Genomic DNA, 12,355 nt, shown 5'->3' with positions numbered 1-12,355 from the left:
GATTTAACTTTTGTAAGTAAACAACTATGACATCCTGCTTTTTAACTGGGGTATTTAGATAATTTACATGTGACATGATTATTAACTATTAACATACTTGGATTTAAATTTTCCACCTTATTATTTATTTGTACCATCTTCCTTTGTTCTTTTCCTTTTTTTCCAGCCTTTTTCTTGAAAATATAAATATCTGAAATTCAAAATAGAAAGTGTGGCAAGAGAAGTTCAGAGAAGAATTTAGGTTTTTAGAGAAGAGATTATATCAAACTGGTGCAGTCAGTAATGGTTTAATGGAGAAACTGTCATTTGGACTGCACTTTGAGACATTTTGGATGCACTTGATGGTGCAAGAAAGGCGCCCCACATAGAAGGAATAGGAGTGGGGTGGCGCAGTGGGTTAATCCTCTTCCTACGGCACTGGCATCCCATATGGGTGCCAGTTCTAGCCCCAGCTACTCCTCTCCTGATCCAGCTCCCTGCTATGGTCTGGGAGGGCAGTGGAGGACGGACCAGGTGCCTGGGCCCCTGCACCCATGTGGGAGACCTGGAGGAGGTTCCTGGCTCTTGGCTTTGGATCAGTGCAGCTCGGGCCATTGCAGCCATTTGGGGAGTGAACCAGTGGAAGAAAGACCTTTCTGTCTGTCTCTCCTTCTCACTGTCTATAACTCCATCTCTCAAATAAATAAAAATAAAATCTTTACACTTGATCTTAGCCAAAAGGCCGAGAAGCGATTAAAAATAAAATCTTAAAAAAAAAAAAAAAGAAGGAATAGGAGGGACAGAGGTTGGAGGCAGGGAAGCGTGTGCTCGGTTCAGGGACCAATAGAAGGTGCGGAGATCTGCAGGAAAGGGGCAGGATGGAGAAGGTGCTTATTTCCAGCTTCCTGTGGCTGTCCCCACCTTGATGGCTGCAGACACCCGAGACATCTGTCAAACTCAACATGTTATCTACCCTTCAAACCTCTTCTCTCCCAGTAGCCTCTAATTTGATGTGTGGCATCATCGTCTTTCTTAACATCCCTGCCCGAGGCCTCTGAGTCACCTTGTCATCTTAAATGCCTCCTTGTCTATCTCACCTTTTCTTTTCTTTTTCTTTTTTTAAAAGATTTATTTATTTGAAAGGCAGAGTTAGAGAGAGCCAGACAGACAGGGAGAGCCAGAGAGAAGGGAGAAGAGAGAGGGAAGAGAGAGAGAGAGAGAGAGAGAGAGAGAGAGAACCTTCCATCTGCTGGTTCACTCCCCAAATACCTGCAACACCCAGGGCTGAGCCAGGCTGGAGCCAGGGAGTCAGGAGCTTCTTCCAGGTCTCCCATGTGGGTGCAGGGATTCAAGGACTTGGGCAACCCACCACTGCTTTCCCAGGTTCATTAGCAGAGAGCTGGACTGGAAGTGGAGCAGCTGGGACTTGAACTGGTGACCATATGGGATGCCGGCGCCACAGTGCCGACCCCACGCTTTCTTTTCTCTCTCCATCTGTCCCCATGGTCATGAAGCCAGTGCTCGTGCTCTCTCTCTTTCTCCCTTTATCTGAACTACTGCATTAGCCTTCTTGTTGGAGTCTCCATTTCTATATTCTTCTTTCTTTGAACCACACCTCACACAGCCATTAGCTTCTTGTATTCTCTGAGAATCGATATAAAATTATGTGTGTGTGTTTGTGTGTATGCATAAGACACAAAGAGTCTTTAAAATGTTCATGAAAATGTGTATTATGAAAAAACTAAGCATGAATTTAGATATTTTGAACCAAATAAAGTTATAACAATAAATTTGTATTTTAACTACATTTTGAATGCACTTTTTAAAAAAGAGATTTATTTATTTGAAATGCAGAGATACAGAGAAAGGTAGAGACACACAGAAAGAGGTCTTCCATCCACTGGTTTATTCCCCAAACGGCCACAATGGTCAGCCTCTGCTGCCTTCCCAGGAGCATTAGCAGGAAGCTAGATCAGAAGTGAAGGAGCCGGGACTTGAACTGGTGCCCATATGAGATGGCAGTGCTGCAGGATGGGACTTTAACTCGCAGCGCCACAGTGCCAGTCTGTTCCTTGAACTTTTGAAAGTACCCTCATATATATTCTTCTGGGGAGAGTTTGTAGCTTTCATCAAAATTTCAAAGAGAGTGACAGTCCACAAAAGGCTAAGAGCTACTGCCCTATGTCTTTATTTCAAATTAAACAGTGCTCAGTTAATGTGGTGTAGTTGACAGACTACTGACCAAGAAGCTGGGAGACTTGTACTTCTAGTTCTAGTGCTGCCATTAATGAGCACACTGGAAGCTTTCAATTACCTGCGGTACACCTGTTTCCGCATCTGTAAAACAGAAAGATCTTTCCCAAACTCAAAATACCATCATTTTTACTATTTATAAGCAAATTTCTTTAACATCAGATACTCTACAGTTCAACTCTTTGTCTTGTCTCTTCTGCTGTGTTCCATTTCATTAGGCACATGTTTATTACTGTATGCCCTTCTGAGCTAATTTCTGTGGAAAGATAAATAAGGAGTGCCTCTTCAGAAGCTCACAGACCAGCTGGGCAGAAAGATATGTAAATGAGAAATTACCATACAGTGTCATAAACGCTCTGACAGAGGAGTGCAGAACTTGGGAGAGAGCAAAGAAGCCTCTGTGGGTGAAGGAGCATCTAATTTGGCTTGGGTGGGTGAGGAGGAGTCCCAGAGGAGGCCAGAGTTGAGCCTTGAAGCATGAACAGAACTTTCCAGGCAGAGAATGAGGGTGAAGGCATTTCAGGCACAGGAAACCCTGTGTGAAGGCAGGACGAATGGAGCCCCAGTTGGCAGAATGAGTAGATGGGTACAACTGCAATATACCTGTGTTGAATGTTTGGACTTGGAGCAACAGGAAATAAGCCTGGAGGGGGAGACTGAGTCAGGCCCTTAAATCAGTACCGCGGAATTTTGACTTCACATGTAGACAGTGTGCAGTCATTGGTTAGCTTTAGGCGAAGAAGGGACAGGCTGATTTCTCCTTCAGAAAAATCACATTGGCAACAGAGAGGAAGGGAATGAAATGAGTTTGGAGGTGATCAAATCTGAATAATCCAAGAGACTGAAGGTGGAGGGAAAATAATTTGTTCCTTATAAACCTATTGCATTCAAGGTATGCAAGGGATATCCAAATTAAAATGTGGGGTAGGAAGTTGGAAATAGATGTCTGATGCCCATAAGAGACCTGGATACAGGAGTGTTACCACGTGAGTACTGTCTGAAGCCACATAGGAGAGTTTCATGTTTTGGGAGAGAATGGAGACAGAGGGCTAGAGGGGCTAAGGACTGAATTCTGCGAAGTATAAATACTTGAAATCAGGAGGGGTGGATACATGGAGAGGATGGCAAGGTCACTGGGAGCTGAGGAGTGAAGGGAAGAATGATGATGATGAGTCTACTTTTTAAAGAAGGTTCAGTGGGGCCAGCATTGTGGCTTAACAGGTTAAGCCTGTGATGCCAGCATCCCCTGTGGGCACTGGTTTGAGTCCTGGATGCCCCACTTCTGATCCAGTTCCCTGCTAATGTGCCTGGGAAAGCAACAGAAGATGTTTCAAGTCTTTGGGCCCCTGCACCTACATGGGAGACCCAGATGAAGCTCCTGGCTCCTGGCTTCAGCTGGGGTTAGGTCAAGCCTTTGTAGCCATTTGGGGAGTGAACCAGCAGAGGGAAGATCTCTCTGTCTCTCCCTCTCTCTCTGTAACTCTGCCTTTCAAATAAATAAAGTAAATCTTGAAAAGAAAGTTTGGATGAGAAGGAAAAGAAAGGGAAGTGAAACAAGAGTAGGCTCAGAGGGGCTGGATTTGGTTTTCTTATGTCTGGCAGGTGGAGATGAGTGCAGGCCACAGATAGGTCCTGGAGATACTGGGGATGGGGGATGGAAGTGGAAAGGCTGCACACTTGCTTTCTTTTTTAAAGATTTATTTATTTATTTGAAAGTCAGAGTTACACACAGAGAGAAGGAGAGGCAGAGAGAGAGAGAGAGAGAGAGAGAGAGAGAGAGTGAGTCTTTCATCTCCTGGTTCACTCCTGAGTTGGCTGCAATTGGCCAGAGCTGCACTGATCTAAAGCTAGGAGCCAGGAGCTTCCTTTGGGTCTCCCACGTAGGTGCAGGGGCCCACGTATTTGGGCCATCCTCTACTGCTTTCCCAGGCCATAGCAGAGAGTTGATCAGAAGTGGAGCAGCCGGCACTTGGGCCAGTGTCCATATGGGATGCAGCGCTGGCCCCAAAGCTACCCACTTGGAGACTAGTTCTAATCAAGGAAGGGGGGGAGCGCTTATTCTTCCAAGAAAGGAGGATGGAATCAGAAAGACTTTAATTCAGTGGTTCTCACCTTAGAAGCGATGAGATAATTTTAGACAAATGCCGATAGAAGTATCTGGTTTAATTAGTCTGGTATGGTCCTGAGCAGGGGTATGTTTTCAAAGCCTCCCAGGTGATTAAAATCTGCACTCAAGGTTGAGAACCACTGGCTTAATTGTAGGTATCTTTTTAGATTGGTGATAATGGCATTGATTTAAGGAAACTTACACTTAAAGGTTGAATGAATTTGGAGTCATAAAAGTTTGGGAGGGGTGGGGTGGAGAAAGAAAAGGAAGTTAGAAGGAAGGGAACTAACACTAATTTAGTGACTTTATGCAAAAGAGAAATAGAAATGAATGAAGTTTAGTCCTTTTTGAAGAGATCAGGATCTTATGTGACAAGAAGGCACCTCACGAAAACCCCACAACATGGCAGAGGTCAGTTAAAGATTTTTTTTTTTACATCTTTCTTCACTATAAGAAAAAAATGTCCTAGCTATTTCACAATATAGACTGGAAATACTCTTTATTTTTAAAGATTTATTTATTTATTTGAAAGTCAGAGTTACACAGAGAGAGGAGAGGCAGAGAGAGAAAGGAAGAGAGAGGTCTTCCATCTGCTGGTTCACTCCCTAATTGTCCACAACGGCCGGAGCTTCGTGGATCTGAAGCTAGGAGCCAGGAGCTTCTTCAAAGTCTCCCACGCAGGTGCAGGGGCCCAAGAACTTAGGCCATATTCTACTGCTTTCCCAGGCCACAGTAGAGAGCCAGATCAGAAGTGGAGCAGCCGAGACTTGAACTAGTGTCCATATGGGATGCCAGCACTGCAGGCAGCGGCCTAACCCACTACACACAGCACTGGCCCTGCCATCTGTTTCACATCTGGTTCACTCCCCCAAATAACGGCAATGGCCAGACTGAAGCCAGGAACCAGGAGCTTTTTCTAGGTCTCCCATGTAAGTGTCTGGGATCCAAACACTTGGGCCATTTTCCGCTGCATTTCCAGGCACATTAGCAGGGAGCTGGATCAGAAGTGGAGCAGCTGGGACTTGAATCTGACATCTCAGTTGGTGAGTGGCTTTACCTGCTATACCACAGTGCTGGCCCCTGGAAATACTTTTTAAAAACAGCTGCGATTTATTTTTTATTTTTATCATTTTAAAAATATTTATTTATTTGAAGGCCGGCGCCGTGGCTCAATAGGCTAATCCTCCACCTTGCGGCGCCGGCACACCGGGTTCTAGTCCCGGTCGGGGCGCCGGATTCTGTCCCGGTTGCCCCTCTTCCAGGCCAGCTCTCTGCTATGGCCAGGGAGTGCAGTGGAGGATGGCCCAGGTGCTTGGGCCCTGCACCCCATGGGAGACCAGGAAAAGCACCTGGCTCCTGGCTCCTGCCATCGGATCAGCGCGGTGCGCCGGCTGCAGCGGCGGCCATTGGAGGGTGAACCAACGGCAAAGGAAGACCTTTCTCTCTCTGTCTCTCTCTCTCACTGTCCACTCTGCCTGTTAAAAATAAAAAAAAAAAATTTATTTATTTGAAAGACAGAACTTGAGAGGGACAGAGAATGAGTGAGCGAGTGATACAGGGCTCTTCCATACACTGCTTTACTCCCCAAATGGTTTTGTTAATTATTTATTTTAAAAGATTTATTTATTTATTTGAAATGCAGAGTTACAGAGAGGCAGAGGGAGGGAGGGAGGGAGGGGGGAGAGAGAGAGAAAGAGAGAGAGAGAGAGAGAGAGAGAGACTTCCATCTGCTGGTTCATAAAGGCTGGAGCTGCAACAGTCTGAAGCCAGGAGCCAGGAGCTTCCACCAGGTCTCCCACACAGGTGCAGAGACTCAAGGCCTTGAGACATCTTTCACTGCTTTCCCAGGCCACAGCAGATAGATTGATCAGAAGTGGAGCAGCCAGAACTCAAACCGGCACCCATAAGGGATGCCGGCACTGCAGATGATGGCTTTATCTGCTATGCCACAGCTCTGGCCAACCCCATTTATTTATTTTTTTTATTTGAAGGACAGAGTTACAGAGGGGTAGAGACAGAGAGAGCGGTCTTCCATCTGCTGGTTCACCTCCCAGATGGCAGCAATGGCCAGAGCTACACCGATCCGAAGCCAGGAGCCAGGAGCTTCTTCCAGGTCTCCCATGTGGGTGCAGGGGCCCAAGAACTTGGGCCATCTTCTACTGTTATCCCAGGTCATAGCAGAGAGCTGGATCAGAAGAGGAGCAGCCGGGACAAGAACCGGTGCCCATTTGGGATGCTGGCGCTTTGGGCCAGGGTTTTAACCCGCTGTGCCACAGCACCAGCCCCGTTTTTTTTTTTTTTTTTTTTTTTTTTTTTTAAGATTTTATTTGGCCGGCGCCGCGGCTCAATAGGCTAATCCTCCACCTAGCGGCGCCAGCACATGGGGTTCTAGTCCCGGTCTGGGCGCTGGATTCTGTCCCGGTTGCCGGTTGCCCCTCTTCCAGGCCAGCTCTCTGCTGTGGCCAGGGAAGGCAGTGGAGGATGGCCCAAGTGCTTGGGCCCTGCACCCCATGGGAGACTAGGAGAAGCACCTGGCTCCTGCCATCGGATCAGCGCGGTGCGCCGGCCGCAGCGTGCCAGCCGTGGTGGCCGTTGGAGGGTGAACCAACGGCAAATGGAAGACCTTTCTCTCTGTCTCTCTCTCTCACTATCCACTCTGCCTGTTAAAAAATAAAATAAAATAAAAGATTTTATTTATTATTTATTTGAGATGTAGATTGCAGACAGTGAGAGGGAGACAGAGAGAAAGGTCTTCCTTCTGCTGGTTCACTCCCCAAATGGCTGTAATGGCCAGAGCTGCACCGATCCGAAGCCAGGAGCCAGGAGCTTCTTCTGGGTCTCCCACGAGGGTGCAGGGGCCCAAGCACTTGGGCCATCCTCTGCTATTTTCCCAGGCCATAGCAAAGAGCTGAATTGGAAGTAGAACAGCCAGGACTAGAGAACTGGCACCCATGTGGGATGCTGGCACTGCAGGCTGAGGATTAACCTACTGCGCCACAGCGCTGGCCCCAGCCCCCAGATGGTTTTAACAAGAAGGTCTGAGCCAGACTGAAGCCAGGATCCCAGAACTCCATCTGGGTCTTCCCACATGGGTGGCAGGGGCCCAAGTACTTGAGACATCCTGTGTTGCCTTCCCAGACAAATTAGCAGGAAGTTGGATCAGAAGTGGAGCAGCCAGGACTTGAACTAGCGTTCCAATATGAGATACTGGCATCACTAGTGGTGAATTAACCCTCAAGGGGAGAGAGAGAGAGAGAGAGGAGAGAGAGAGTGCAAGAGAGCGAGAGAGAGCGAGTGCTCTTCAGCTCTTCTGGTCATTGGTTCACTCCCCAAATGTCTGCAACAGCCAGGGCTGGGCCAGGATGAAGCCGGGAGTCCAAAACTCAAAGTCTCCAACGTGGGTGGCACAGCCCTTGAGCCTATACCATCACCTGCTGCATCCCAGGATGCATTGTAGGCAGAAGCAGAGCCAGGGCTTGACTGCAGGCACTCAGCTACAGGTTGTGGGCATCCACAGCAACAAAGCACCTCTACTGCTCTACCAAAGGCTCACCTCCGGAAGTACTTTTGTAAGCACTGGGAGTAGCCTTTCTAGGAAGGTGGGTGTTGGAGGAAGAGCTCTAATTATTCTGGGAGATCAAACTGTCCGCAGGCTCAGCAGCAGGACTGGAAGAAGATAGTGAGTGGCTGTGGCCTGGCATGTGACTACAGTACTGTGGCCACCCACACCTGGGGGGTGGCTGACGTTGCTAATCACTCACTCATGTTGAAACACTGATGGCCATCCTGCTAGGGTGTGAACTTTCTTGTTTTTAAAGTTTTATCTATTTATTTTTATATATTTGAAAAAGGTTGGGGAAAGAGAAAGAGTTATGTCTACTAGCCAGATCATTTGCCAAATGTCCACAACCATCAGGGGTGGCCAGGCTGAAGCCAGGAGCCTAGAACCCAGTCTGGGTCTCTCATGTGGGTGGAAGGCACGCAAGTACTTGAACCTCACCTGCTGCCTCCCAGGGTGTAAATTAGCAGGAAGCTGGATTGGAAGAAAAAGACCTGGGATTTGAACCAGACACTCGATGGGATGGGAGTGCCCTAAATGGCATCTTAACTGCTGTGCTACAACACCTACCGCTAGGATGGGATGCTTCTGTTTAATTAGAGGTGCTAAGGATTCCCCTTTCTGACAGCAGTGCTGTAAAAAGCCCTACTTTTGAGGCCAGCACTGTGCCGTAGTAGGTAAAACCGCTGCCTGCAGCGCTGGCATCCCCTATGGGTGCTGATTCGAGCCCCGGCTGCTCCACTTCTGATCCAGCTCCTTGCTAATGCACCTGGGAAAGCAGCAGAAGCTGGTCCAAGTGCTTGGGCCCTTGCACCCACGTGGAGACCCGAAAGAAGCTCATAGCTTTGGTGTAGCCCAACCCTAGCCATTGCGGCCATTTGGGGAGAAAACCAATGGATTCTTTTTTATTTTTTGTATTTAAATTTTATTTAAGCTATACAAGTTTCATGTATTTCATATATACAGATTTAGGAACACAGTGATACTTCCCACTTTCCCTTCCCTCCAATACTTTTTCTTTCTCTGTCTCCCATTCTCACTCTTAATTTTTATAAAGATTTACTTTTTAATTAATTAATTATTTATTTTTTAACCTTTTATTTAAGGTATACAGACTTCATGCATTTCATAAACACAAATTTAGAAGCAGAGCTATTCTTCCAACCCCACCCTCTCTCTCCTATTCCCATTCTTATTTTTAACTAAGAAAATATCTACTTTTGGCTTCCTTAAGGATCATAAAGTTTTAACATAAAATAAATACATCTTCAAAAAAAAAAAGCCCTACTTTTCACCAGAGCGGAAGACCCAACCTTTGCCATGGGGGTCTGGGCCTGATCTCCGGGTCTGTGCACAAGGGAACGGGTGCTTCTATGTAGCCCAGGCATTCCCTTGCAGAGGAGGCAATGCAACCCTTTAAGCAGCCCCCTGCTTTTTTTTTTGCTTATCACAGTGAATTTTAATGTCTCCCCCTTGGGAGACTTTGGGAGAGGTTGCCTTTGAGGACACCCCAAAGATGCTGTGGCTCTTTGGAAAGGATTGGGTCCAATCTTATGCTGGCTTCATTATCGAAAGGCACATAAACTTGGGGTTCAATCTTCTCTGGGCAAAAGGGGAAGAGGTATGGGTGTGGGTCTGAGCTCCTGTTGACTGAGATGGTTGGTCCTGGGTGGCCTGGCCAGGGACAGCCTTGGGCCCTCAGGCTGGATGGATGCTGCTGTGGTGGTCACCGTCTACCCAGCTCACCAGCTCTGGGCCCCCTCTACGGAGTCACTGGCATGGATGACGTTCCTGCTGATGTGGACACTGAAGTAGCCCTGGATGGTCCCAGGGGCAGCCTCACAGGAGTCACTGTTTCCTATCAGAGCCCTAGAGGCACAGACCACGTTCTGGCCTTCCCAGACCTGGGTGGGGGTGCACCAGGGTTCATGAGCCGCATAAGAGCCGCAGGAGCACAGCACACCTGAAGAGGGCACCCATGGCACCCATCTGCGCCTGGTCGCCCCCCACCCCCGCCCTTAAAGTTTCATTTATTTATTTGAAAGAGTTACAGAGAGAGGTAGAGACAGAGAGAGAGAGAGAGGTATTCCATCCACTGGTTCACTCCCTAGATGGCTGCAATGGCCAGAGCTGCGCTGATCCGAAGCCAGGAGCTTCTTCTGGGTCTCCCACATGGGTGCAGGGGCCCAAGGACTTGGGTCATCTTCTAGTGCTTTCCCAGACCACAGCAGAGAGCTGGATCAGAAGTGAAGCAGCCAGGACTAGAACCGGCGCCCATTTGGGATGCCAGTGCTTCAGATCAGGGCTTTAACCCGCTGCGCCACAGTGCCAGCCCCCTGAAAAGTTTTCTATCCACTAATTCACTTTCCAAATGGCTGCAAAGGCTGGGGCTGGGCCAGGTGGAAGTCAGAGACCTATAACTTCATCTGGGTCTCCCACATGGGTGTAGGGACCCAAGCACGTGGGCCATCTTCCACTGCTTGCCCAGGCACATTAGCAGGCAGCTGGATTGGAAGTGGAATAGGCAGGACTCGAACTGGCGTCCATATGGTATGGCCAGTGCCCATATGGGATGCTAGCATTGGAAACAATGGCTTTACCCGCTAAACCTTAGCATCAGCCCCTCTTGGGGAAAATCTTGGTGGCATGTCACCACAGTGCTGTCCTTCCTAAAGAATTTGGCTAGGTGCTTAGGACCCTAGGGCTCATGAGCCTTCTCCTTGGGTCTGTTTCCTCACTCTGAACTGAGGCTGGGTGAAATCCGTCCAAGGGAGAAGATGGAGCTAGGTCAGAGCATTGCTGGATGGGGCACACCACACCAATTAGATTTAATGTGAGACTGCTCTACCGCCCAGTGCTTGCAGTGCAGAGATGCAACCAGAAGCCTCCAATCTCACACTACACGGAGAGGCCGATGCCTGCTATCTGGTAGTCCCAGAAGCCTCATCTGTTGCCATTCTTAGGTTTCAGGCTTCAGGTGGAGGTAGTCTACAGAATCATCCGCTAAACCTTTTCACAGTTCTTTGGGCCCTTCTGAGGTCTGTGAGACAGGCTAGCAGCAAATCTGCCGGAGTCAGACGGCGCCGTGGCAGCCCGACACCAGCAAATTACACATTTGCTGGCAGTGTGCTCCGGGCAGGGCCAGGAACGTACCTCCCACCTTTCCCCAGCTCTCCTGCCACTTGTCTTTCATACCTCTGGTTGTAGTCACTGCCAGGACCACCTGTACAGCCCAGGGCCCGGCCCACGATTGGCACAAGGTGAATGAGTGCATGCAGGCACTTGGGTACCTGAAATGATGACTCTGCATCTTTCGTGCAGTGCTGGTGCTGAGTCATTCACTGACCCACTATATGGGAAGAAGGGAAGAGGAGAGGCAAGGGTTTGGGTGAAGGACCAACACAGGGCAGACAAAGGCGTCCCTGTCCTCACCTTCCCTCAGATTAGCCCGGACAGCCAAAAGGGATGAGGTTAGGTCCCAGGCAAAAGTGTTCATCAGCGCTGAGCAAACTCTACAACAGGATAGGACAGAGGCTGACGTGGAGTCTCCTTCGCTGGGGTTTCTTAATCACAGGGTTGGAGGGCAGGTATGGGAAGTGGAGGCTGAGAGATGTTGACAGGGCCTTTCCCTGCTGGGGGAGAAGTGTGTGAAGACGCTTTTGAAGTGATACTCTTCCTGCTAAGTGGCGGGTAGCACAGCAATAATACTAATATAATATCATATAATACTACTCCTACTTTCACTCACTCACTCACTCACTCACTTCCTCCCTCCAAGGACGTCCCACAGCCCAGGCCTCTGTGGAGGGGGTGTCACTCTCGGCGGGTTCAAGAACCCACTTCAGAACCCTGCCTGGTTTCCTGGCCTGCCCTGCCCTGTGCCCCCTATTTTGTGACAGTTTGTAATCCTCGCGAAGCGCCTTCAACTCGAAAGTATCCGAAACTCCTGGGGCAGACAGCCCTGCCAGCCTCGGCTTAGGGACCTGACTGCCCCTGGCATTTTGACTCCGTAGGTCTCGAGGGGAAGCCCCCTCCCCTCCAAACTCCCTGCGCCCTGCTTCTTTCCAATTCCCCGGTCCCCGCGGGGCAGGGTTCCCTTTGTAATTAATCCCGACACTCAAACCAGGGGGAGGGAGCGTCTCAGACCGGCTGGGCGGGCGCTGTTCGCAGCGAGCACATCCAGTAATTGAATTTTTGGGGGGGTGGGGTGGGAGGGGGGTACGGTGGTGATTGTGTCAGGGAAATCCCCACACGCACCGAAGAGGATAGCGTCTCTCGCCACTAATTAAAATCAGGGATGAACCTCCCTTCTGCAGCCCTAGGGGGCAAAAAAAAAAAAAAAAAAAAAATCAATCTTCCCACGTCTCAGATTCCACCGGATTTCGTGTAGCCGAGTCTGTGGCCCCCAAGACGAGAACACGGCTACCCCCAAGGGGTCTGGGGGCTCTGTTTCCGAC

General features: G+C 49.0%; 1 pseudogene; it reads right to left on the bottom strand.

Annotated features, from left to right (window-relative positions):
• Positions 1 to 608: 608 nt before the first annotated feature.
• On the bottom strand, positions 609 to 733 carry LOC149125472 (U2 spliceosomal RNA; annotated as a pseudogene).
• Positions 734 to 12,355: the final 11,622 nt, after the last annotated feature.

This window comes from Oryctolagus cuniculus, chromosome 7 (assembly GCF_051225735.1).
Source record: "Oryctolagus cuniculus isolate XC-2025 breed Fujian yellow rabbit chromosome 7, ASM5122573v1, whole genome shotgun sequence".
Lineage (NCBI taxonomy): Eukaryota > Metazoa > Chordata > Mammalia > Lagomorpha > Leporidae > Oryctolagus > Oryctolagus cuniculus.
The sequence above is the reverse complement of the archived record's forward strand: the minus strand, read 5'-3'. Positions and strand labels throughout refer to the sequence as shown.